Source organism: Schistocerca cancellata, chromosome 3, assembly GCF_023864275.1.
Source record: "Schistocerca cancellata isolate TAMUIC-IGC-003103 chromosome 3, iqSchCanc2.1, whole genome shotgun sequence".
Classification (NCBI taxonomy): Eukaryota; Metazoa; Arthropoda; class Insecta; order Orthoptera; family Acrididae; genus Schistocerca; species Schistocerca cancellata.
The window spans coordinates 697023044-697047177 of NC_064628.1; positions in this window are offsets into that span (position 1 = coordinate 697023044).

Here is a 24134-nt window from a genome sequence, read left to right on the forward strand (position 1 = left end):
CAGTTGTTTAACTTGTCTATAGTAAATCAGGTCCTCTCAGTGAACCAGACTGTGCCTTCAGACAGTGTTTCTCGTCTCTGTGAAGAATTTGCAGACATTTTTGCACCGGGCCTCGGTTGCGCAAAGAACTATAAAGCACATTTGAAACTGAAAGTAAACGCGCAACCGAAATTTTTCAGAGCGCGCAATGTTCCCCACGCATTGCGTGATGAGGTCGCAAAAACATTACACGATTTGGGATCACAAGGTGTAACTGAATGTGTGCAGGCTTCTCTCTGGGCATCACTCTTAGCAATTTTGCCAAAACCTTCCAGAAAATTGAGACTTTGTGTGGACTTCAAGGCAACAGTGAATCCACAACTAGTGAGTGCAACTTTTCCTTTACCCCGCCTGGAAGATCTGTTTGACAAACTGTGCCCGGGTAAATATTTTTCGAAGTTGGACCTAGCAGATGCGTACTTGCAAATACCGGTAGACGAAGAATCCCAGCGCGTTTTGGTGGCTAACACGCATCTTGGTTTGTATCGATTCAAACGACTGCCATTCGGGTGTGCATCCGCCACTGCCTTGTTTCAGCAATATCTACAAACTGTTTGTGCGTCGGTCCCTACTGCAGCAAACTATCTGGACGATATTGTGATCTCCGGAAAGCCAGAAGAAGAACATTTAGCCAATCTGAGAACATTATTTCAGGTCTTGCGACAAAATTGTCTTCGCTTGCGGAAGGACAAATGTGTGTTTTTTGCTCGTGGCTTACCATATCTGGGACATGTACTCAATGCCCAAGGCATACATCCCAGTCCAGAGCACCTCCGTGCCATAGAAGACTTGCCTTCGCTGCAGAATTTGAAGCAGCTACAGTGTGCTGGGAAAAATCAACTATTATCATAAATATATCCCACAGGCCTCTTCCATTTCAGCTCCGCTTCATCGCTTACACCGTAAAGGTGTTCCGTTCGTCTGGACGACGGAATGCGAACGCGCCTTTCGCCAGTTGAAATCGGCGTTGCTTTCCAATCCTTGCCTTACGCCATTCGATCCCCGGAAGCCCCTTTTGTTGATGGTGGATGCATCGGATTTCGGGATCGGTGCTGTGCTTGCGCACAAAGATGGTTCGCACGATCGCGCTATTGCCTTTGCGTCCAAATTGTTCTCATCTGCGCAACGAAATTATTCACAGATCGAGAAAGAAGCATTGGCTCTCGTATTTGGTGTTACAAAATTTCATGATTTCTTGTATGGTCGTCACTTTACCATCATCACCGACCACAAACCTTTGACACCGCTTTTTCATCCGACCAAGCCTGTACCTCCACGTACAGCGCAGAAATTCAATCGCTGGTCTATTTTCCTCTCGCAGTACCGCTACGATATCTTGTATCGGTCCACTGCTAAGCACGGAAACGCCGATGCGTTGTCCCGTTTGCCTGTTGCTGAGGATAGAGCATTCGATTCCTCTGAACTTGCTTGCATGTTCATTGATTTGGAAACCGATGACATGGTCGAATCGTTTCTGATTGATTTTCGTCGTGTAACTACAGCCACAGCTGCCGACTCTGTCCTTGCTACCGTTCTGCGTTTTGTTGCTACGCAATGGCCCTTGTCAAAGTCACGGATCGGGGATCCGTTGGTTCGCCGATTTTTTTGCTCACAAGGAGAGACTTTTTGTACGACGTGGTGTTTTGCTGTTGCGTTCTGATAATGATCAGTCCAGGGTCGTGGTCCCACGTTCGTTACAGTCCTCTGTCTTATGGCTTCTCCACCAAGGACATTGGGGTATAGTGAGAACGAAACAACTTGCTCGTCAGCACTGTACTTGGTTCGGAATCGATGCCGCGATTACAAATATGTGCTCTTCTTGCATGGTGTGTGCCGAACACCAGTCAGCACCACCGCGGAAATTCTTTGCATGGCCAAAAGCCACTTCCCCTTGGCAATGCTTACACATCGATTTTGCTGGTCTATTCTGGAATACTCGATGGTTGATTGTGGTAGATTCATTCAGTAATTTTCCTTTTGTTGTCCGGATGTCTTCCGCGACGTCATCTGCCACCATCCAAGCGTTGTCCGCTATCTTTTGCATTGAAGGTCTTCCACAGACTATTGTTTCCGACAATGGCCCACAATTCATGTCCGCAGAATTTCAGTCATTCTGCAAGGCCAATGGTATTCAACATCTGACGTCCGCGCCGTTTTCGCCTCAGTCAAACGGTGCCGCTGAACGTTTGGTCAGGACTTTCAAGTCACAGATGTTGAAGTTGAAAGAGTCGCATTCTCGGGAGGACGCGTTATTGCTCTTTTTGTCCTCGTATCGCTCTCAGCCTCGAGATGGTCGCTCGCCGGCTGAGTTGCTCCATGGTCGCCCTCATCGCCCCTTGATGTCTTTGCTACATCCGCCGCATCAGGTTCCTGTGCAGCGGCAGACACCTGCTTTTGCCCCAGGTGACGTTGTCTACTACCGCCACTATCGTGGTTCACGGCATTGGCTCGAAGGGCGCATTCTTCGCTGCCTCGGCCGCGCTATGTATCTGGTTTTGGGGGCCTCTGGTGAGGTGCGTCGGCATCTCAATCAGCTGCGCCTCTGTCGTCGCACGGGATCTGCCGCTCCCCGTCTGCTTTCAGCGACGGTGCCGTCCGGTCAGCGCCCTGGGGACCCATCTACTGGCTCTCCTCAGCCCCAGGTGTTACCGACGCTGCCTTCCATTTTGCCCCATGGCGACGCGCCGCCGCCGCCGCTGCCGCCGCCGCCGCCTGTTCTCTCGCCGGCGACGCCAGCAGTGGACGCGTCGCTGCAACCGCCGGGCGCCTCCCTGGGTCACGCGCCGCCGATCGCTTACCGTGACCAGTTGTCCTCCGACATGGAACTCTTGCCCGCTCCGGACCATATGTCGTCTTCGCCCGTCGGGTGCCCAGGCCCGATGGAGGTCGACCCTTCGGCCCCTCCTGTCTCTCTAAGGGCGCATACACCGCATGTTGGCGTGCACCCTGGAGCAGGTTTTCAGGCGTTTCCTAGCTCCCCGCGGTCCGAATGGCAGGGTGCGGCTGGCACAGCCTCGCCTGTTGTTAGGCTCCCCACCTCGTCGCATACGTCAACATGGGGTCCTCCCCACGGCGGGCGGAAGCCTTATGCCACAACCGTGCGCCGATTTGCGGGGGAGGCATGTGGTGTCACCGCCAGACACCACACTTGCTAGGTGGTAGCCTTTAGTATACGTCGGACCCGCGTGTCGCCACTGTCAGTGATTGCAGACCGAGCGCCGCCACACGGCAGGTCTAGAGAGACTTCCTAGCACTCGCCCAGTGATGAACCGACTTTTCTAGCGATGATTCACTGACAAAATACGCTCTCAGTTGCCGAGACGATAGTTAGCATAGCCTTCAGCTACGTCATTTGCTACGACCTAGCAAGGCGCCATTACCAGTTACTATTGAGATTATGAATAATGTACCGTCAAGAGAGATGTTCACCATTTATGGATTAAAGTTATGTAGTCCACCAGCTACGTCAGTTTTTTTACAGTCTAATTTCCTTGTCCTGTTCCAGACCTCACGCCAGCCTGCGTGAGCTAAAACGCGTGCCTTTCGGCTTCCTCTCATACCGGTGTTGGCACTCCTGCCAATCCACAACAGTATTCACCTTGTTTGCAGTGGGTGGAATCTTCTCTGGAAAGTGCCTTGCAAATGTCCTCTCAATTTGTGAGGATGAAGCGGCTTGTTGCTGAAAAATATTTCCGCCATTCTCAGCCAGTTTCTTCCCCACTTTGTGAATAAAGTCTACTAGGGATACATTCTTTCTAGTCTTCTCTTTATATAAAATAAAACTGTTGACAGTTGACACGATAAGCAAGTGGAAAAACAGCTTTTTCCACCACTTCAAAGTTTTTCGGGCAAACGGACGATAGCTGGAGAACTGATCTGCTCTGTCAACCCCAGCTTTATTCTTAGTGTAATCAATAATAACGTCTGGCTTTACAATTTATGCTATTCCACCTTTGGCGCTCACTTGACTACTAGTGCTGGTAGACTTATGCTTTGTAAAAAGACAAAAAACATCTCGTTTTGACTTCCACTTCACTGCCAAGAGATGGTGTTTCCTTTGAAAAACTATCTTCTTTTTGTTAGTTTTAGTGTTCTGAATATTCGTCGCAAACCTTTCCTGTTTTTCATTACAGTTCCCACTCCAAGAGCTTTATTTTCCCACAACATGTCCAAAAGAGATGGACTGGTGTAGTACCTATCCATATAAATGCAACGTCCTTTGCCAAAGTATTGTGAACACAACCTTTTTACAAGGCCCTCGATGCTATTGTCAACACTGCCTGCAGAACCTGTATATACATCACAGTTTAGCATATAACCAGTTGATGAACAGCAGAGAGCATACAATTTTATTCCATATTTACTGGGTTTGTTTTTCATGTATGCTCTGAAGCTTGTTCTACCACGAAAGGGACACATTGCCTCATCTATTGTCAGATTCATACCTGGACGAAAACTAATTTTGCTTTTTTCACAAAGAAATCAAACAAAGGCCTCCCTTTGTGAAGTGGGTCGTGCTTTTCTTCGCCTCTGCTAATGAACGTAGCATTGTCATTCAAGAGTAACATCGACAATGTAGCGCAAAATCGATCGCGACTCAACAATTTACTCGCAAATCCTGTCTGCGAAAACGGTCTGTTGACCAATAACCACTGATTTTCGGCAGTTTGGCGACGCACATATGCAAAATAATACTGAGAGATCAGTAAATCTCTTGCAATATTACTGCAGACCACTTATGCCAAACACAGTTTATTTGCAGGCTACCTTTGCGTTTCATTGCCGTAATAACGTTACCAGGGTACCGATTCGTTTCACTTTTGATGAGCCGAATAAGGTCGTCATCAAAGAAATAACTAAAATATTGAAGCTCCTCAGTGGCATCTGAAAAATGCGATGCTACGCCGACTACTTCCTGGAAATCCGGCAGTACTGGCTGATCGTTTAGTTCCGACCAATCTTGCTCTTTGTGCTCAGTGACTTTCGTCTGGAGAGTACGAATCCTCTTTGTCAGAATCGTCAATTTCAGATCCTGCATCTCCACAAAGAATATATAAGATCTCTGCCTCCGTCAACTCGCTGCGCAATATTTTCACGATCGTAAACACCTGTAACTTCGTCTTTGCAGTGCTCACAACAGCTCCCAGGATGAGATAGCCGATAAGTGCTTGCCTTCTGCGGAAGAAGAATGAAATACCTCCACATTAGTTGACGAAACTGCTTCGGAGACCCGCTAAACGCGCTTACGGAGCCAAATAAAGGGTCGCAAGTACGGTATACGAGCGCCGTCGCCAACGTCAGGGCAGCCACGCCCGTATGGGGTACGGGCACCGTGCTGTAAGTCTTAAAGAATTCATATTGTGATCAAAGACTGGAATAAAAAACATTTGAAATAAACAAGAACTGATAAGTGAGAGAATTATCGCACAATCAGCTTAACAGCTCATGCATCGAAGCTGCTTACAAGAATAATATACAGACGAATGGTAAAGAAAATTGAGAATGCGCTAGGTGACGATGAGTTTCGCTTTAGAAAAAGTAAAGGGACGAGAGAGGCAATTCTGACGTTACGGCTAATAATGGAAGCAAGGCTAAAGAAAAATCAAGACACTTTCATAGGATTTGTCGACCTGGAAAAAGCATTCGATAATATAAAATGGTGCAAGCTGTTCGGGATTCTGAAAAAACTAGGGGTAAGCTATAGGGAGAAACGGGTCATACACAATATGTACAAAAACCAAGAGGGAATAATAAGAGTGGACGATCAAGAACGAAGTGCTCGTATTAAGAAGGGTGTAAGACAAGGCTGTAGCCTTTCGCCCCTACTCTTCAATCTGTACATCGAGGATGCAATGATGGAAATAAAAGAAAAGTTCAGGAGTGGAATTAAAATACAAGGTGAAAGGATATCAATGATACGATTCGCTGATGACATTGCTATCCTGAGTGAAAGTGAAGAAGAATTAAATGATCTGCTGAACGGAATGGTCTAATGAGTACACAGTACGGTTTGAGAGTAAATCGGAGAAAGACGAAGGTAATGAGAAGTGGTAGAAATGAGAACAGCGAGGAACTTAACATCAGGATTGATGGTCACGAAGTCAATGAAGTTAAGGAATTGTGCTACATAGGCAGTAAAATAACCAATGACGGACGGAGCAAGGAGGACATCAAAAGCAGACTCGCTATGACAAAAAAGGCATTTCTGGCCAAGAGAAATCTACTAATATCAAATACCGGCCTTAATTTGAGGAAGAAATTTCTGAGAATGTACGTCTGGAGTACAGCATTATATGGTAGTGAAACATGGACTGTGGGAAAACCGGAACAGAAGAGAATCGAAGCATTTGAGATGTGGTGCTATGGACTGATAAGGTAAGGAATGAGGAGGTTCTACGCAGAATCGGAGAGGAAAGGAATATGTGGAAAACACTGATAAGGAGAAGGGACAGGATGATAGGACATCTGCTAAGACATGAGGGAATGACTTCCATGGCACTAGAAGGAGCTGTAGAGGGCAAAAACTGTAGAGGAAGACAGAGATTGGAATACGTCAAGCAAATAATTGAGGACGTAGGTTGCAAGTGCTACTCTGAGATGAAGAGGTTAGCACAGGAAAGGAATTCGTGGCGGGCCGCATCAAACCAGTCAGTAGACTGATGACAAAAAAAAAAAAGGTTCCCTAGAAATTAGTTCAGTGAGACAAAGCGTGTAAATAAAAGGAACGACTGGGTATCCAGAACTGGTGTTACGAGTCCAAACGGCTTCTTATTAGCATTCGGTGTTCCATTTCGGTCTTATAACAATCCTCAGACCAAAATGTTTACAGTGAGGTGGCAACGTTGGCAGCATCGGCGAGATAGTACTGTCTACCAGATATCATTCAACTGTGTGGGGTAAACAATAATCGACGATATGTGGTAGAAGGAATTGCTCTGATAGCCTTTAAAATTGCAACACCATGAAGGTTAAATGTAGTGGTCAAACTGGATGAACTGTACTAACCGCAAGTAGTAGACAGGGGGAAGGCATCTATATCACGTACATAAGAAAAATTTGGAACAGGTTTCCCGGTCATAAATCGCATTTGGATGGTTCTTGTTAGTGAGAATATCGTGATATACCGGGTGTACGAAGCAGAATGTCTACCAGCACGTGACGGAATCCGCAAGCTGCAGGATCATGGCCTATCGAGACCAGTTTATCGCTCTCCGATGCTCCTGCTCGTGCTGGTCGGGATCCCCGAGTGTCATGCGGATATAGAATAGATGGCTCCACGAAGGTCACAAATCCTCCTACACAACGTAGGCGTTACGTTAATTAAAAAACTCCAACGCATCCTAAGCAATATTCGGAACGGAAGGCGCAAAGCAACCATGCACGACCTCAATGTCAACACTTGAATAGTACCCTAGAGGACACTTCTGCCGTGCAACCTCGTACAAAACACCTCATCTCCCTTCAGTCAGGAAGTGGACTTGTTTACTGCAAGTCACGTATTCACACTGGCAATGTCAGCAAGACAGCCACTGTTGCAGCTACCCTTGATGCAGCAACAGAGCGAGGTGCGCAGATAGCGGTGCGCCAAAGGCAGAGCTATGAGGAGCGTTTAATACACTACTGGCCATTAAAATTGCTACACCAAGAAGAAATGCAGATGATAAACGGGTATTCATTGGACAAATATATTATACTAGAACTGACAATGATTACATTTTCACGCAATTTGGTTGCATAGATCGTGAGAAACCAGTACCCAGAACGACCACCTATGGCCATAATAACGGCCTTGATACGCCTGGGCATTGAGTAAAACAGAGCTTGGATGGCGTGTACAGGTACAGCTGCCCATGCAGCTTCAACACGATACCTCAGTTCATAAAGAGTAGTGACTGGCGTTTTGTGACGAGCCAGTTGCTCGGCCACCATTGACAGACGTTTTCAATTAGTGAGATATCTGGAGAATGTGCTGGCCAGGGCAGTAGTCAAACATTTTCTGTATCCACAAAGGCCTCTACAGGACCTGCAACATGCGGTCACGCATTATCCTGCTGAAATGTAGGGTTTCGCAGGGAGCGAATGAAGGGTAGAGCCACGGGTCGCAACACATCTGAAATGTAACGTCCACTGTTCAAAGTGCCGTCAGTGCGAACAAGAGCTGACTGAGACGTGTAACCAATGGCACCCGATACCATCAAGCCGGGTGACACGCCAGTATGGCGATGTCAGATAAACGCTTCCAATGTGCGTTCACCGCGATGTCAGCAAACACGGATGCGACCATCATGATGCTGTAAACAGAACCTGGATTCATCCGAAAAAATGACGTTTCGCCATTCGTGCACCCAGGTTCGTCGTTGAGTACACCAGCGCAGGCGCTCCTGTCTGTGATGCAGCGTCAGGGGTAACCGCAGCCACGGTCACCGAGGTGATACTCCATACTGCTGCAAACATCGTCGAACTGATCGTGCAGATTGTTGTTGTCTTGCAAACGTCCCCATCTGTTGACTCAGGGATCGAGACGTGGCTGCACGATGCGTTACAGCCATACGGACAAGATGCCTGTCATCTCGACTGCTTGTGATACGAGACCGTTGGGATCCAGCACGGCGTTCCGTATTACCCTCCTGAACCCACCGATTCCATATTCTGCTAACTGTCATTGGATCTCGACCAACGCGAACAGCAATGTCGCGATGCGATAAACCGCAATCGCGATAGGGTACAATCCGACCTTTATCAAAGTCGGAAACGTGATGTACGCATTTCTCCTCCTTACACAAGGCATCACAACAGCGTTTCTCCAGGCAACGCCGGTCAACTGCTGTTTGTGTATGAGAAATCGGTTGGGAACTTTCCTCATGTCAGCACGTTGCAGGTGTCGCCACCGGCTCCAACCTTGTGTGAATGCTCTGAAAAGCTAATCACTTGCTTGTCACAGCATCTTCTTCATGTAGGTTAAATTTTGGGTCTGTAGCACGTCATCTTCGTGGTGTAGCAGTTTTAATGGCCAGTACTGTATAATTGGTACTGTCCAAGAAAGCATCGAAACTCCCGGATGTTCGCTGGATACTTGTGGACGGTTCACCGCTGGTTCTGAGAGCCCGCTATGGTGCCGGAGCGCCACAGACGCAGAGCAGCAGCAGCTCCGGCCGGCGCGGCTTGCAGCTGGGCTCAAGGGTGAAGGCCGCCGCTGCCGCCGGCTTATCTCGTCCGCCTGTTGACGGCCTGCGTCCCGGCGATTACACGGCAGCGAGGCCGGCGGGCCGCTCGCCCCAGCGGAGATGCGTCGGCCTGTCCTCTCACCACCGACAGCGGTCTGTCTGCGAGCAATGTTAACTTTGTTTTGCGCGCTACCGTATTTTAACTGTTTATGGGTCGCGTTCTCTGAGACGAAATTTCGGGACCAGTCCACAGTTGCCTAAACAAGCTCAGGAAACCAATTAGAAAATCACGATGGGGAGGCCGGTGTACCATCGAACGTCAATTCGTTCCAGAACTGGCTCAACTCCCGGTCTCGCAAGGTACGGAATACCGAATGAGACCAATAAACTCAGGACGATAAATTTGGAATCTGACGCGATTACAGTGGTCTGCTAAACGAGATGAACACGCCGTCAAGCTATTAAACAGTGGCCGGCCGATGTGGCCGAGCGGTTCCTAGACGCTACAGTCTGGAACTGCGCTACCGCTACGGTCGCAGGTTCGAATCCTGCCTCGGGCATGGATGTGCGTGATGTCCTTAGTTTGAAACCTCCATTTAGAAAAATTTATGAAGTACTGTGCTGATAAACCTCTTACATTATTGGTATTTCAAACAGCTGAGCAGAACTGAACGTACTCAGTGTGGTGTCACAGCCAGACACTACACTTGCTAGGTGGTAGCCTTTAAATCGGCCGCGGTCCGTTAGTATACGTCGGACCCGCGTGTCGCCACTATCAGTGATTGCAGACCGAGCGCCGCCACACGGCAGGTCTAGAGAGACTTCCTAGCACTCGCCCCAGTGGTACAACCGACTTTGCTAGCGATGGTTCACTGACAAATTACGCTCTCATTTGCCGAGACGATAGTTAGCATAGCCTTCAGCTACGTCATTTGCTACGACCTAGCAAGGCGCCATTACCAGTTACTATTGATTCTGTAAAACATGTACCGTCAAGAGCGACGTTCACCATTTATGGATTAAAGTTAAGTATTCCACCAGCTACGTCAGTTTTTTCTACAGTCTAATTTCCTTGTCCTGTTCCAGACCTCACGCCAGCCTGCGTGAGCTAAAACGCGTGCCTTTCGGCTTCCTCTAGTAGTACCGGGTTGGCTCTCTTGCCAACTCACAACACTCTCTTTACTTATTCTGATCAACACTAAACTGACACACAATATTTTTTGCGCAACGCTATCTGACTTTCAATATCCCCTACAAAAGAACGGCCCTATACCTTTCATGAATCACTTACCTCACAAAAATCTTCGTTACTCAAACTACTGCAATACAGCGAGCGCCAATGCTCCCAGCTAAATACAATATTCTAACTACTGAATGCACTAACTACTGATAGGCATAGTTAGTAAATGAAAGATTTTGATAGAGAACAAACAATGTATTTACCTCAATAGCGTTCAAAAGTCATAATATATATATATATCAGTTCATGACATCCAGTCTTACAAATTTACTGTCTCTGATGGACACACGTCCAGATCATCCGCTCTCAAAACTCCGCCATCTGACTCCCCACATCCACCACTGCTGGCAGGCGGCTCACCTCCAACTGCGCAACACTACAATAGCGACTATTCCAACAATGCCAACCAGCCACAGACTTCACACAAAACAGTCAGTAATTTTCGTATAGAGCGCTACGTGGCGTTACCAGCATAAAAACCTATACAGCCTACTTACAAGGTTAGTTCGGTTTAAGTAGTTCTAAGTTCTAGGGGACTGATGGCCTCAGAAGTTAAGCCCCATAGTGCTCACAGCCATTTTATTAAACAGTAATGAAGCCAGTATTTTTGTGTCCAGTTGAAAGCCTAAAATCACTCGGAAAGTAAGAAGGGAAAAAGTGAAAGCAGTCACTGATGACTTCGATGAAGAAGACACAAACTGTATGATATGGAACTTCCTGGAGTAACACCTAAAGCAGGACCTAGTTATAGCTCTAAAAAACTAACATCAAGAGACTAAAAAAACACAAGCACTTTAGAAACAAGTTTGTTTTTGGATTGTTTCCTCTTGGCACAGAAATTCGCTGCTGGTCGCCAGTCAGAAAACTGATGTGTCAAAAAGAATTTTAAGGCTGTAATTCATTTCACATTGGCCAGACGTGCAGAAATTTGAATACTAGGTACAGAGAACACAGAAGACCATTCAAAAGTAACAATCGTCATTCCACATTCTCGGAACGCCTCATAGGTATTGACTATAGACTGGCAGCTATCAATATAAACCTAAAATTAGTGTAACGCAGCAAGAGCCCTCTGTAAAAACTAATAACTGAAAAAAGTTAGCAAATACAGAGAGGCATATTTGAAGGAAAAAAGTAACAAACGAATTAACAGCCCTCTGCAATGGCTGTTCTCTGCTCTCAAAGAATTCAATTGGCCGCTATCTTGTTTTCGTATCTTGTAAACAGTGACAAAGTAAAAATTTTAAAAGTGCAGTTTTCAAGCTGAAGATAATGGGAAACCAGACCAAGTAAGTGGAAACATATTGCATACACACACACACACACACACACACACATATATACACTTCCTTATAGAATAAAATAATGTTAACCATGACAGCCCCAGTCGTAAATTTTTGCTGGGAATTTCTTCCTACTTTGAAGTTCACTATGTTTGCAGATCACAAACTGTGAAATAAAACTAACTACAGGGCAAAATACAGAAAACCACAGCATGCGGTAACAAGATTTTAATACAAAAATTTTGTCTGCTTTCAAATTCGTTTATACTTTTTTTTTTAAATACAGGAATTTCTGTCTGTAAATACTGGGATTTCTGTGTGTACATAATAAAGAGCAGTTTTCCAGTTATTTACTAAAAAAAATAACAATCCCATTGACGTTGTAATAACTTCAGCGAAACACGTCCGTGTAAAAACAAGGAAAAAAAATATGTTTGCTCAAGGTAGAAGCAACCCAAAAACAAATTTATTTGTAAGCAAACATGGACTCAAGAGCTTGCTTCTAGCTCAGGATAAATATTAGGAACGTCGTAAGAGAAAACAAAATGAACAGAAGAAAATATAAAACATTACATCAGAAGATTGAAATGTACGTCTCTCCACTCAAAGGCCGAACTTCAGGAAAGTGACTAAGTCATAAAATATTTTGAAAGGAGCGACTATTATGCAAGCCACATAAAATATGACATGTCATTTTCTTAAACACGTCATGTAACTTTTTGAGCAGTTCCAGCAATAAGTCATTCAATTTCTTTTTTGCATTTTGAGAAGAGTGAGACGGTGACTTTAAGCAGAATTCTTAAGGATTCAACACAGGAAAATACCACATACAGGTAAATCAGGAGACCGAATGTATTACAACACATTCACAATTATTTGATCATGAAAACACGTATCTAAGAAAGTCATTACGTTATTTGCTGTATGAGCCATGCCATTATCAAGCTTGAACCACATTGCGACAGTACCTAACGGTCACTGCTGCTGAGTTGCTCTCCCATACAGCACCCCATATGAGCAAACCAGTAGCGTGTTTACTAGTGGTTACTTGCACTCTAGGTTCTTCGTCTATACACGGCTCGATCTAGTAATAGGGTCGAGCTGCGCAAGGTTGCTTTCATGTACTGTAGTTAATTCACTACAAATAATAATCTGTACCTGTGATTCTGCAGTCAAATAGTCTATGCAATGGCTAGAATTGCAAGTTAATAAAATATGCAGAAATATTTTCTTGCGAGTCCAGAATCTTAAAACTCCGTAAGTTCTCCGCTGATTGCTTTGAAATTCAGACATAACGTTGCATTCGACTACGCACTTGTTTATATATATACCTGTTTTTACTGAATACTTTAATAAAAAGAGTTCTATTCTAATGTGTGTAATTGATGTGGACTGCAGAGAATTATGGTGACTAATGTTTATTCAAGAAAGGGCATCTAAAATAAACAGGAAGTGGTTCTATGACATTCAGTTAAAATGCAGACAGAAAATATCGTTATGTTGAGACCATTACGGGAATGGTAGCAAAATGCCCAAACTAAATAGTCATTGAAGATACATGAAATGTTCATCAACTCAAAACATTTCAGAGTTCAACATGATGATTCACAAATTAACAAACATGAAATGAAGAATAGTAGCTCAACCTCAGTCGTACTATTCTCAGTCGCACAAATCAAGTGGCAGAAGTCCTGCCTCGGGCATGGATGTGTGTGATGTCCTTAGGTTAGTTAGATTTTGGTAGTTCTAAGTTCTATGGGACTGGTGACCTCAGCTGTTAAGTCCCATAGTGCTCAGAACCCTTTGAACCATTTGAATTCCCAACTTCGGGATTTTCCACATTTCCAGCGACGCTGCTAGTCTGTGTACCTGGTCTCGTTCGTATTGGTGACCTAATCAGAAGCCGGATGTGTTGCGGCGCGCCCTGAAACCTGGGCCCATTAGCCTTCACCTGTACAACAAATTCATCTCGTACCAGCACTGGGTGGCCGATTATCTCGGCCGGCCGCGGTGGCCGTGCGGTTCTGGCGCTGCAGTCCGGAACCCCGGGACTGCTACGGTCGCAGGTTCGAATCCTGCCTCGGGCATGGGTGTGTGTGATGTCCTTAGGTTAGTTAGGTTTAAGTAGTTCTAAGTTCTAGGGGACTTCTGACCTAAGATGTTGAGTCCCATAGTGCTCAGAGCCATTTGAACCATTTGATTAGCTCGCTTAAATACTCGTATCATTATCCTGTATACTGTAATTTGTCATGTCAACCACGCTGAAACTATACAGTCTGACAAAACAGAAGCACCCTAAAGAAATGATCAGGTGTCAAGATAACAATGTACATATACACACCGTCGGCGGTTTTGTAAATGATTGTACTTTGTGACACTTGAAATAGCCAGCAGAGTGCATCAGTATTGTTTGTGTTTATTATTGTTACCAGGCCTGGTAGTGTGTATAAGTTATTTGAACAGAGTCAGATTTTGAGTGATCATTGTGAAAGGCACGGGAATGCCGCATACTTGTGCGAGAGAGTGTATCAGCACCTGAAAGAGTTGGTTGAATCCTGCAGTAACTAGATTTATGGGACATTATCATGTGACAGTGTGGTCTGCATGGGAAACTGAAGACAGGCATACTGATCCTCAAGATTCTGGTCGACCATGTCTGATCACGACAAGAGAAGAGCAACATACTGTGCACCAACATGCTGTAACACATTTGCGTTTCTGTCAACCAATCAAGAACAACTAATGGGTTCCACGCAACATTTTGTGTCCTACCACACCAATTGTCGAAGACTAGCAGCAGCTGGACTATGGAATTACCATTCCGTGCATATGCCACCATTAACATCAGTGCCATGACGATCGGCACAGCTAGTTTTACAATAACTGCAATGATGTTCTTTAGTATACGACACTGGTCGCACCAGGATGCGGCTGCCGTGGGACATGTAACCACCATGAGCACAGCTGTCGGCCTACTAGAAGAGTGCATGGATGGCATTGGCCAGTCAGAAATACAATGAGGAGCTGACACCATCTTCTGGATGCCAGCATTGGCACCGCGGTGGAAGTGGCCGACAATCCTACTGCGAATTGTTGGGGGCCAGGCAGTGGTGCTACATCCAAGGTTGTCTTATCGGTGGGGTGCGCCTGGAGATGGAGTCACGAAGAGTCTGTTGTACTGAGACAAAGTGGCAACTTCAACTTGAGCCATAGCCAGAGCCCGCTCCGGGTAGTGGCTGACAAGTTGTGTTCTGATGCTTGAGCTTTGTATGGCATACTGGTCACATTTGTTTCGTGTTGATCTGGCTGTTCCAAAGAGGCGCCATGGATGGCATCAGTTCCTGGAGCGAGTCGTACAAGGCTGGTCTGCAAGGAGCTAAGTCCAAGGGGCTGAACAAAGTTGTTCGGAGGGATACCGGACGGACAATAGTTAGCATGGACGACTGTTGTGTGCAGAGCAACCTGAGGAAGCAGGTGCTGTCTTCTCTGGTCAAGCGCACAAAACTGCAGTGAGGGCACAGAAAGCTTTCAGCAAAGTGAGAGTGCTTTTGTAGTTAATGTTGATATCCTGATGACCTAGGGTTCAAGCCGAGACATAGTTTTAAGCTCTGTAGAGGTGCAGTAATTGCAGGCACCTAGTTCGCTGTGCTACGGAAATAAGTGAGCATTCTGTAACGGCTTGTTTCTCGAATACATGCGCACGACTGTCCTGGTTAAATGTGAATTGATTTGTTTCTAGTACAACATGGTTCTGTTCTATAAACAGTGATTTTTGAACTCTGCTACGATATTCTTGTTATCAGACTAGTGGTGCACTAAAACATACTGAAAATTGCTATAACGGTTTATGTGACTTATTTGTCACTCGTGTAACTGGATTTTTTATCATTTACACGTAAGCTCTGGTTGTTGGGCAGTGTCGCTGGTTCAAATGGCTCTGAGCACTATGTGACTTAATATCTGAGGTCATCAGTCCCCTAGAACTTAGAACTACTTAAACCTAACTAACCTAAGGACATCACACACATCCATGCCCGAGGCAGGATTCGAACCTGCGACCGTAGCGGTCACGCGGTTCCAAACTGAAGCGCTTAGAACCGCACGGCCACACCGGCCGGCGTGTCGCTGGTGGCTGATATCTTGGTGATTGGGCATAATTATTAGTAACAGGGCAAGGAGTAGTTTGTAACTATATTACTTCGTTTTTATCCTAGAGAAACTGAGTATTTTCTATTACAGTGACTTGCTAGTGGCACAACTACTGAGGGTCGAGAACCATATAGCATTACTACTTCGCAGAGTTTGCTTATGGTTGTTACTACTACAACATGTAACTTCTGTATCTATGTGCAGTGTGATGTTCCAGGATATCTGATGACAGCAATGTCAGAAACGCGCATTATTGGAATAATAAAGTCATCTTGCTTCCAGTGAATTACTTTTTCCTCAGCAACCTATTCAACATTTTGCAGAATGCACATATGGAACCGCGACTGACAGTCAATATTCGCCGATAAATTCTTTTGCCTTTGTTGAAAAGTTTATAGAACTGCCATCTAAATACATTTTGAAAGTGTTTATAACTCTTTTAAATTGAAACTGATTACACCTATAATAACTTTCCTGCTTGTTGCATAGCTCTGAAGGTACTTTACGCGACAAAAGTATCCGATTACAGTTCTGTGAGCGTGACTGTGCACATTCCTTTATTCTGTTGACCCTGTGTTTCTGACCCTTTCCCCTTCCAGGACTAATTAAAGTCCATAGAGATGATAAGAAGAATCCGAAGCAAACCGGTTCCCAGGGCAATGACTTTGATACAGAGAAGAATCTGGCAATGGTGAAGACTTTCGTCCTGCAAACAGGTGACTATCTCTGTACAGACTATTCTCGAATTCAGTCCGCCAACATTCTCTGCTTAATTACAGCATTTCTGATATCTCACACTACCTAATTCGAGTCCCATAGGACTCTGTTGTTGTGACCTTCAGAATGGTTACTACTGATTTCTGTCTAACTCGTCCACTGAAAGCAGTACCATTATTGGCTTACACTGCATTTGTGGGTTACAACTGCTGCGCAAGAGCTTCATTGGAGCTCACTAACTTGTAACAAACTACCAGATTTACGGTAATTCTAAACAGTTAAAGACGGATAACATAGGTGAGCCATTTATTTATTGGCTTGTTATTTATTTCCAATCGTAATTAATTTGATATTTGTCTGTCACGACTTTTTTGTATTTATGTGAATCATGTTTCATGAAAGATCTGACAAACACAACTGTTACAAGTTTCTATATTATTGGATTATATTTTCGTTGTTGGACAAACAGTTTAATTTTTAGGAATGAAAATCACAAACTCTGAATGTTGTACAGTAGTGCGTTTTCCATTCATCTATTAATAACTTTCGATATAAATGAAAATAAAAATATTTGTTACATAGATATTAAGGCCCCGTCTGCTTATTTGTCGTTCTCCACCTCTTCGTATCTTGTTCTACACTTAAAGCTACTGTAGGTCAGCTGTCAACATCATCGATAGATTATATTACGACCTCAAACCTCTTTCGTTTTTGTTGAGATTGTTTGCATTTCCGCTGAATTGTCTGTCCTGCTGCCGCACGCACGCTTTTAAATACACACAAATTAGCTACTTTGCTTTTCAGCATAATTTTTAAAGGTAATTTGAAGCGTTCCTATATTCTTGTGTTCCACTTATATGCTATCCACATTTTACTTCGGTTCATGGGGTGCAGTTTGGTGAAGTTGTACAGTAGTTTTGTTCAGGAAATATGTTTTCCGAGGGACCTATTCTGAAACAAAGATATGTTTTTCGTTCTTCTCATGTAATCTTGCTTCCTAGATATTGCAGTTCCTGATTTACTGTGTGTCATTAAGTAATTGTGCTGTTCAAAAATTTTGTTTTCTGGCGTTCTCAAACGTTTACTTGTTAGATTTATTGAAATTAATCATGTTGTGTGCTAAGAAATCTGTGTATTCCATTTCAATTTAATTCTAAGGCTGTCTTAAGCAACGAGGATGCGAGATGTTAATGACGTACCGTAGTGCCGTCAGAATTCCCGTAGTATCTACCAGCCATGACCTGTAATCACATCCGACGGCAACCCACATTATGACGCCAGGAATAACACCGTTGTCCGTCTCCAAATTAGGAGCTCTCCCCAGGTTGCCGCCATAGTCGCCAACGATGGTGATTCGAGGTAGAGCAGAAATGCCACTCAACGCTGAACAAAATGCGACGTCATCAGCAACCCACGCTTTCTGTTCACGACACCAGCCCCAAACCAACGGATGGTCAGTCGCTAGTCCGGCTGCTGTTAGTCTGCGACCAACGGTGCAAGATGACAGAGAGTGGAGTCCATCACCTGTTCCCGGATGGCAGACGCAGATATGAAGGAGATACGATGTAACTGATGCACAGTACAGTGTTCGTCCCTTGTGTTGGTCAGACGTGGTCAACAGGAACCTCGACGTCGAGTATGCCTTCCCCTGTCCCATGCAGTCCATTATCGGTCACTGTCATATCCGAATGCCCCCCAATGTCTGTATTCTGCACGATTTGACCACTTGGTCAGATGGAATCCCGTAATGCTCCCCTGTCAAGCGCTGTCGGTGTTCGTAACGCTGTCTCGCACAAGTCTGCAGCATCTCTCTCACAGTGATCACTGACGCTGTTGACGCTCCTTACATACCCTTACAGGCCTGGTAACAACATTAATTACGACAACAATAATGTACTCTGGTGGCTGTTCTACCAGTCACAGAGAACTGCAACTGTAATTATTTACATACCTGTACGTATAAGAAAGTACATCGACACCCGACAATGTCGTCTGGGTGTTTCACCTTTTTTGACAGGCAGTGTATTATTACGGACATACGGAGATATACGGACAGATATCCGCTTCGGCCTGCCAATTTACCTCAAAGTAATACCAACGTCCGCACAGGCTACTTAGCACGAAGTGAGGATTAACTCAGAGAACCAGAACCAAATTTCTCCCGGTCAGTAGTCCTGAGTAGACCTACCATTACTACAATTGGCATCATAACTGAACAGCCAAAGAAACTGTTACACCTGCCTAATATCGTGTAGGGCACCCGCGAACACACAGAAGTGCGGCAACACGAGGTGACATGGAGTCGACTAATGTCCGAAGTAGTGCTGGAGAAAATTGACACCATGAATACTGCAGGACTTACCATAAACCGGTACGAGTAAGAAGGGGTGGAGATTCTTCCGAACAGCACGTTGCAAGGCATCCCAGATATGCTCAATGATGTTCATGGCTGGGAAGTATGGTGGACAGCGGAAGTGTTTAAACTCAGAAGAGTATTTCAGGAGCCATTCCGTGAACATCTAAGTATCGCATTGTCATGCTAGGATTGCCCATGTCCGTCGAAAAGCTCAATAGACGTGAATGTATGCAGGTAATCAAACAGGATGCTTACGTACGTGTCATCTGTCACAGTCGTATCTAGACGTATCAGGGGTCCCAACTGCACACGCCCCACACCATTATAGAGCCTCCATCAGCTTGAACAGTCGTCTGCTAACATGCGGGGTCCAAGGATTCATGAGGTTGTCTCCATACACTTACACGTCCATGCGCTCGATACAATTTGAAGCGACACTCTTCCGATCAGGTAACATGTTTCCAGTCATCAACAGTCCAGTGTCTATATTGATGGGCCCAAGCGAGGCGTAAAGCTTTGCGTCATGCAGTTATCAAGTGTACACGAGAGGGCCGGCTCCGAAAGCGCATATCGATGATGCTTCGTTGAATGGTTCGCACGCTGACACATGTTGGTGGCCCAGCATTGAAATATGCAGCAATTTGTGGAAGGGTTGCACTTCTGTGCGTTGAACGATTCTCTTCAGTCGTCGTTGGTCCCCTTCTTGCAGGATCTTTTTCCAGCCGCAGCGATGTCGGAGATTTGATATTTTACCGGATTCCTGGTATTGACGGTACACTCGCAAAATAGATGTACGGGAAAATCCCCGCTTCATCGCTACCTCAGAGATGCTGTGTCCCATCGCTCGTGCGCCGTCTTTAACACCACGTTCAAATTAGTTAAAATCTTGATAACCCACCACTGGAGCAGTAGTAACCAATCTAACAATTGCGCCAGACGCTTGTTGTCTCATACAGGCGTTGTCGAGCGCCGTATTTTGCCTGTTTACATATCTCTATATTCGAATACGCATGCCTACACCAGTTTCACAAAAAAAAAAAAAAATTCAAATGTGTGTGAAATCTTATGGGACTTAACTGCTTAGGTCATCAGTCCCGAAACTTACACACTACTTAAACTAAATTATGCTAAGGACAAACACACACACCCATGCCGAGGGAGGACTCGAACCTCCGCCGGGATCAGCCGCACAGTCCATGACTGCAGCGCCCTAGACCACTCGGCTAATCCCGCGCCGCTACGAGTTTCCTTGACGCTTCAGTGTAGGTAGCAACTTATCCATAGCGAACACCACGAAGTTGTATATTAGATTTCTATAGGCCGAAACAATTATCAGTCAAGGAAACGAGCGTCATATTTCTTCAGATTGTTAATGATGATGATGATTATGGTTTGTGGGGCACTCAACTGCGCAGTTGTCAGTGCCTGTAGAAAATCCTAATCGTCTCACTGTCCAGTCTCCCCACTTTCACGAATGGTGAAGAATTTATGAGGACAACACAAACACCCAGTCCCTGGGCGGAGAAAGTCTCCGATCCGGCCGGGTATCGAAGCCGGGACCCCGTGATCCAGAGTCGGGCCACGCTAGCTGCTAGACAACGAGCTGCAGGACAGATTCGTAAGCTAGGCAACCATTATCAGCGCTGACACCAAGAACAGTACTTTATCCAGAGCGAACTCTGCAAGAGTGTACATGAGATACCAACACGTGTCTTATTTCACTCGTCTCTTGGGTAGAGAGGCACGTCGGGGTCGTATTTCTTGTCAGAAGAGTTTATGACAAGTGTCACGGCCGGCTGTTACCGGGAAAACAATTGCATGCAGGAGTAGGCTCCCCCTTGCAGCGTCGCCGGTAGAGAACGTGTGGATAGGAGCGTGGGGTATCCGTACGGACAGCTAGCTGATAGCGTTGAGAAAGGTGGCTAACTGCATGGATGAAGTCACGCCCCATCAGTACTGTACGGCTTCCGTCTGCCCCCTCCTCCCCCCCACCCCCGTCGTCCTTCTCCGTTACCGACCCACGAAGCGCTCGTCCTTCGGCATTAAATGGACGCGACAACTTGCAGCAGCCGAGAAGCCCCTTTGACAGTATCTGTTCTTCGCGCCCAGTCAGACGTTGCTTATCTTTCCCAAGTTTTATCGGTGGCCTTTAAGACTCTCTGACAGAGACATACGACAGGTTTCATGGAAGTCAGCTTCTACGAAATTCCTCAGCTTAATGACTCCGCTATCGGTACAAAGTTAGAGCCTGTGACCTTGGGGTATACGCGTATTTTTGTTCCGACAGGTGGTTGTCTTGGAGAGTCTGTGGGGTGATGCAGCCAAGCGAGCCACATCTAATACATCCAGAAATAATTAATACATCGAGGGACGGTTTTCGATAAGCTTTACTAGACAGTCTATAGAATCTCCTGAAGCACACCAAGTACGATACTGCAGTGCCTCTGCTGTTTCGAAGTACGATGCAATACTCCTTCGGAAATGCATGCATTCCCAAAGGAACAGGCACTACAGCGACCACAGCCGGTGTGAAATGCATGAAATGTATTCACCGTTGTGAATATGGACTACACTACTGGCCATTAAAATTGCTACACCACGAAGATGACGTGCTACAGACGCGAAATTTAAGCGACAGGAAGGAGATGCTGTGATGTGCAAATGATTAGTTTTTCAGAGCATTCACACAAGACTGGCGCCGGTGACGACACCTACAACGTGCTGACATGAGGAATGTTTCCAACCGATTTCTCATACACAAACAGCAGTTGACCGGCGTTGCCTGGTGAAACGTTGTTCTGATGCCTCGTGTGAGGAGGAGAAATGCGTACCATCACGTTTCCGACTTTGATAAAGGTCGGCTCGTAGCCTATCGCGATTGCGGTTTATCGTATCGCGACATTGCTGTTCGCGTTGGTCAAGATCCAATGACTGTTAGCAGAATATGGATTCGATGGGTTCAGGAGGGTAATACGGAACGCCGTGCTGGATCGCAACGCCCTCTTATTACTAGCAGTAGTGATGACAGGCATCTTATCCGCACGGCTGTAACGGATCGTGCAGCCACGTCTCGATCCCCGAGTCAACAGATGGGGACGTTTGCAAGACAACAGCCATGTGCACGAACAGTTCGACGACGTTTGCAGCAGCATGGACTATCAGCTCGGAGACCATGGGTGCGCTTACCCTTGACGCTGCATCACAGACAGGAGCGCCTGCGCTGGTGTACTCGACGACGAACCTGGGTGCACGAATGGCGAAACGTCATTTTTTCGGATGAATCCAGGTTCTGTTTACAGCATCATGATGGTCGCATCCGTGTTTGGTTACATCGCGGTGAACGCACATTGGAAGCGTGTATTCGTCATCGCCATACTGGAGTATCATCCGGCGTGATGGTATGGAGTGCCATTGGTTACAGGTCTCGGTCACTTCTTGTTCGCATTGACGGCACTTTGAACAGTGGACGTTACATTTCAGATGTGTTACGACCCGTGTCTCTACCCTTCATTCGATCCCTGCGAAACCCTACATTTCAGCAGGATGATGCGCGACCGCATGTTGCAGGTGCTTTCTGGATACAGAAAATGTTCGACTGCTGAACTGGCCAGCACATTCTCCAGACCTCTCACCAATTGAAAACGTCTGGTCAATGGTGGCCCAGCAACTGGCTCGTCACAATACGCCAGTCACTACTCGTGATGAAGTGTGGTATCGTGTTGAAGCTGCATGGGCAGCTGTACCTGTACAAGCTATCCAAGCTCTGTTTGACTCAATGCCCAGGCGTATCAAGGTCGTTATTACGGCCAGAGGTGGTTGTTCTGGGTACTGATTTCTCAGGATCTATGCACCCAAATTGTACGACAATGTAACCACATGTCAGTTCTAGTATATTTGTCTAATGAATACCCATTTATCATCTGCATTTCTTCTTGGTGTAGCAGTTTTAATGGCCAGTAGTGTATCATCAGCTGTATAATGGAATGACGACAATGAAACTGTGTGCCGGACCGGAACTCGATCTCATATTTCCATCTCATCGGGAGTGGTCGCCTTACCGTTAGGCCATCCCAGAACGACTCACCGCCAGACCCAAACTTTCATATGTTGCCAACCATGTGTGTACAACCTGTAAATTGTACATCTCTTATGTGTATACCCGAAATTAAAATGCCTGCCTTGTACGGGAATACACATAATGTACGTACGAGTACAGGTTCTAGACACAAGGTTGATGACATATGGAAGAGTAGGTCTGGCTGTGAGTCACCGTCTGGTACACATTTTCATTATCATTACATTGTACAGTTGATCGTAGTCCATATTCTCAACTGCGAATACATTTCATGCATTTCGGAAGAAATACAGCATCGTACTTCGTAGCAACACATCATTGCAATGTTGTATTTATCCGCAGACACCGGCCAAGTGACTTTCAATTAAAATGTCTCGGAATATACATAAAAGATGTACGATAACAGGTTGTAGACACATGGTTGGCGGCATATGAAAGTTTGGGTGTGGCCCTGAGTGGTGCTGGGATAGCCTGATGGTAAGGGGACCGCTCGCGGTAAGCGGGAAAACTGGGTTTGAGTCCCGGTCCGGACAAATTTTCATTCTTGTTATTCCATTATACAGCTGACAGTCGTCTATATTCGCAATTGCGAATACATTTTTCTACGTTCTTCTGTCCTTCCAGGTGGCTTCATAACACATTTACTATTGTTAAACACTGATTTGTCACCACTAGCACAAGGCTAAGAATTTTCTTTGTTAGTCTTTTTCTTTCCATCTTAAGTAAGTCACTGTAAAATTATACTTGCTTTTGACTGGTGATATATTCAATTATTTCTGTAGCTTGATGGATCTTTCTTTATTTCTGCTTCATACCAGTTCCCATTCACATTTTCCCCCTTTAATTTTTCAGAGGCTTTTCTTCGACTGTTTTTGACATTTTTGGAAAGGAAAAGGACGAAATAATGGGTTTTAACTTCCAGTCGACTTGCGAGATATTTATACAAAAACTCATGATTAGAATAGAGATATGGAAGAAAATCGGCCATGGCACTTTAAAAGGGTCGTCCCGATGGGTTTTTGTTTAAAATAATTAGTAACCAAGAACTGTCTTTACTGTACAAAACATATCATTTAAAATTATTACAGTACTGTACTACATGTACCCTTGT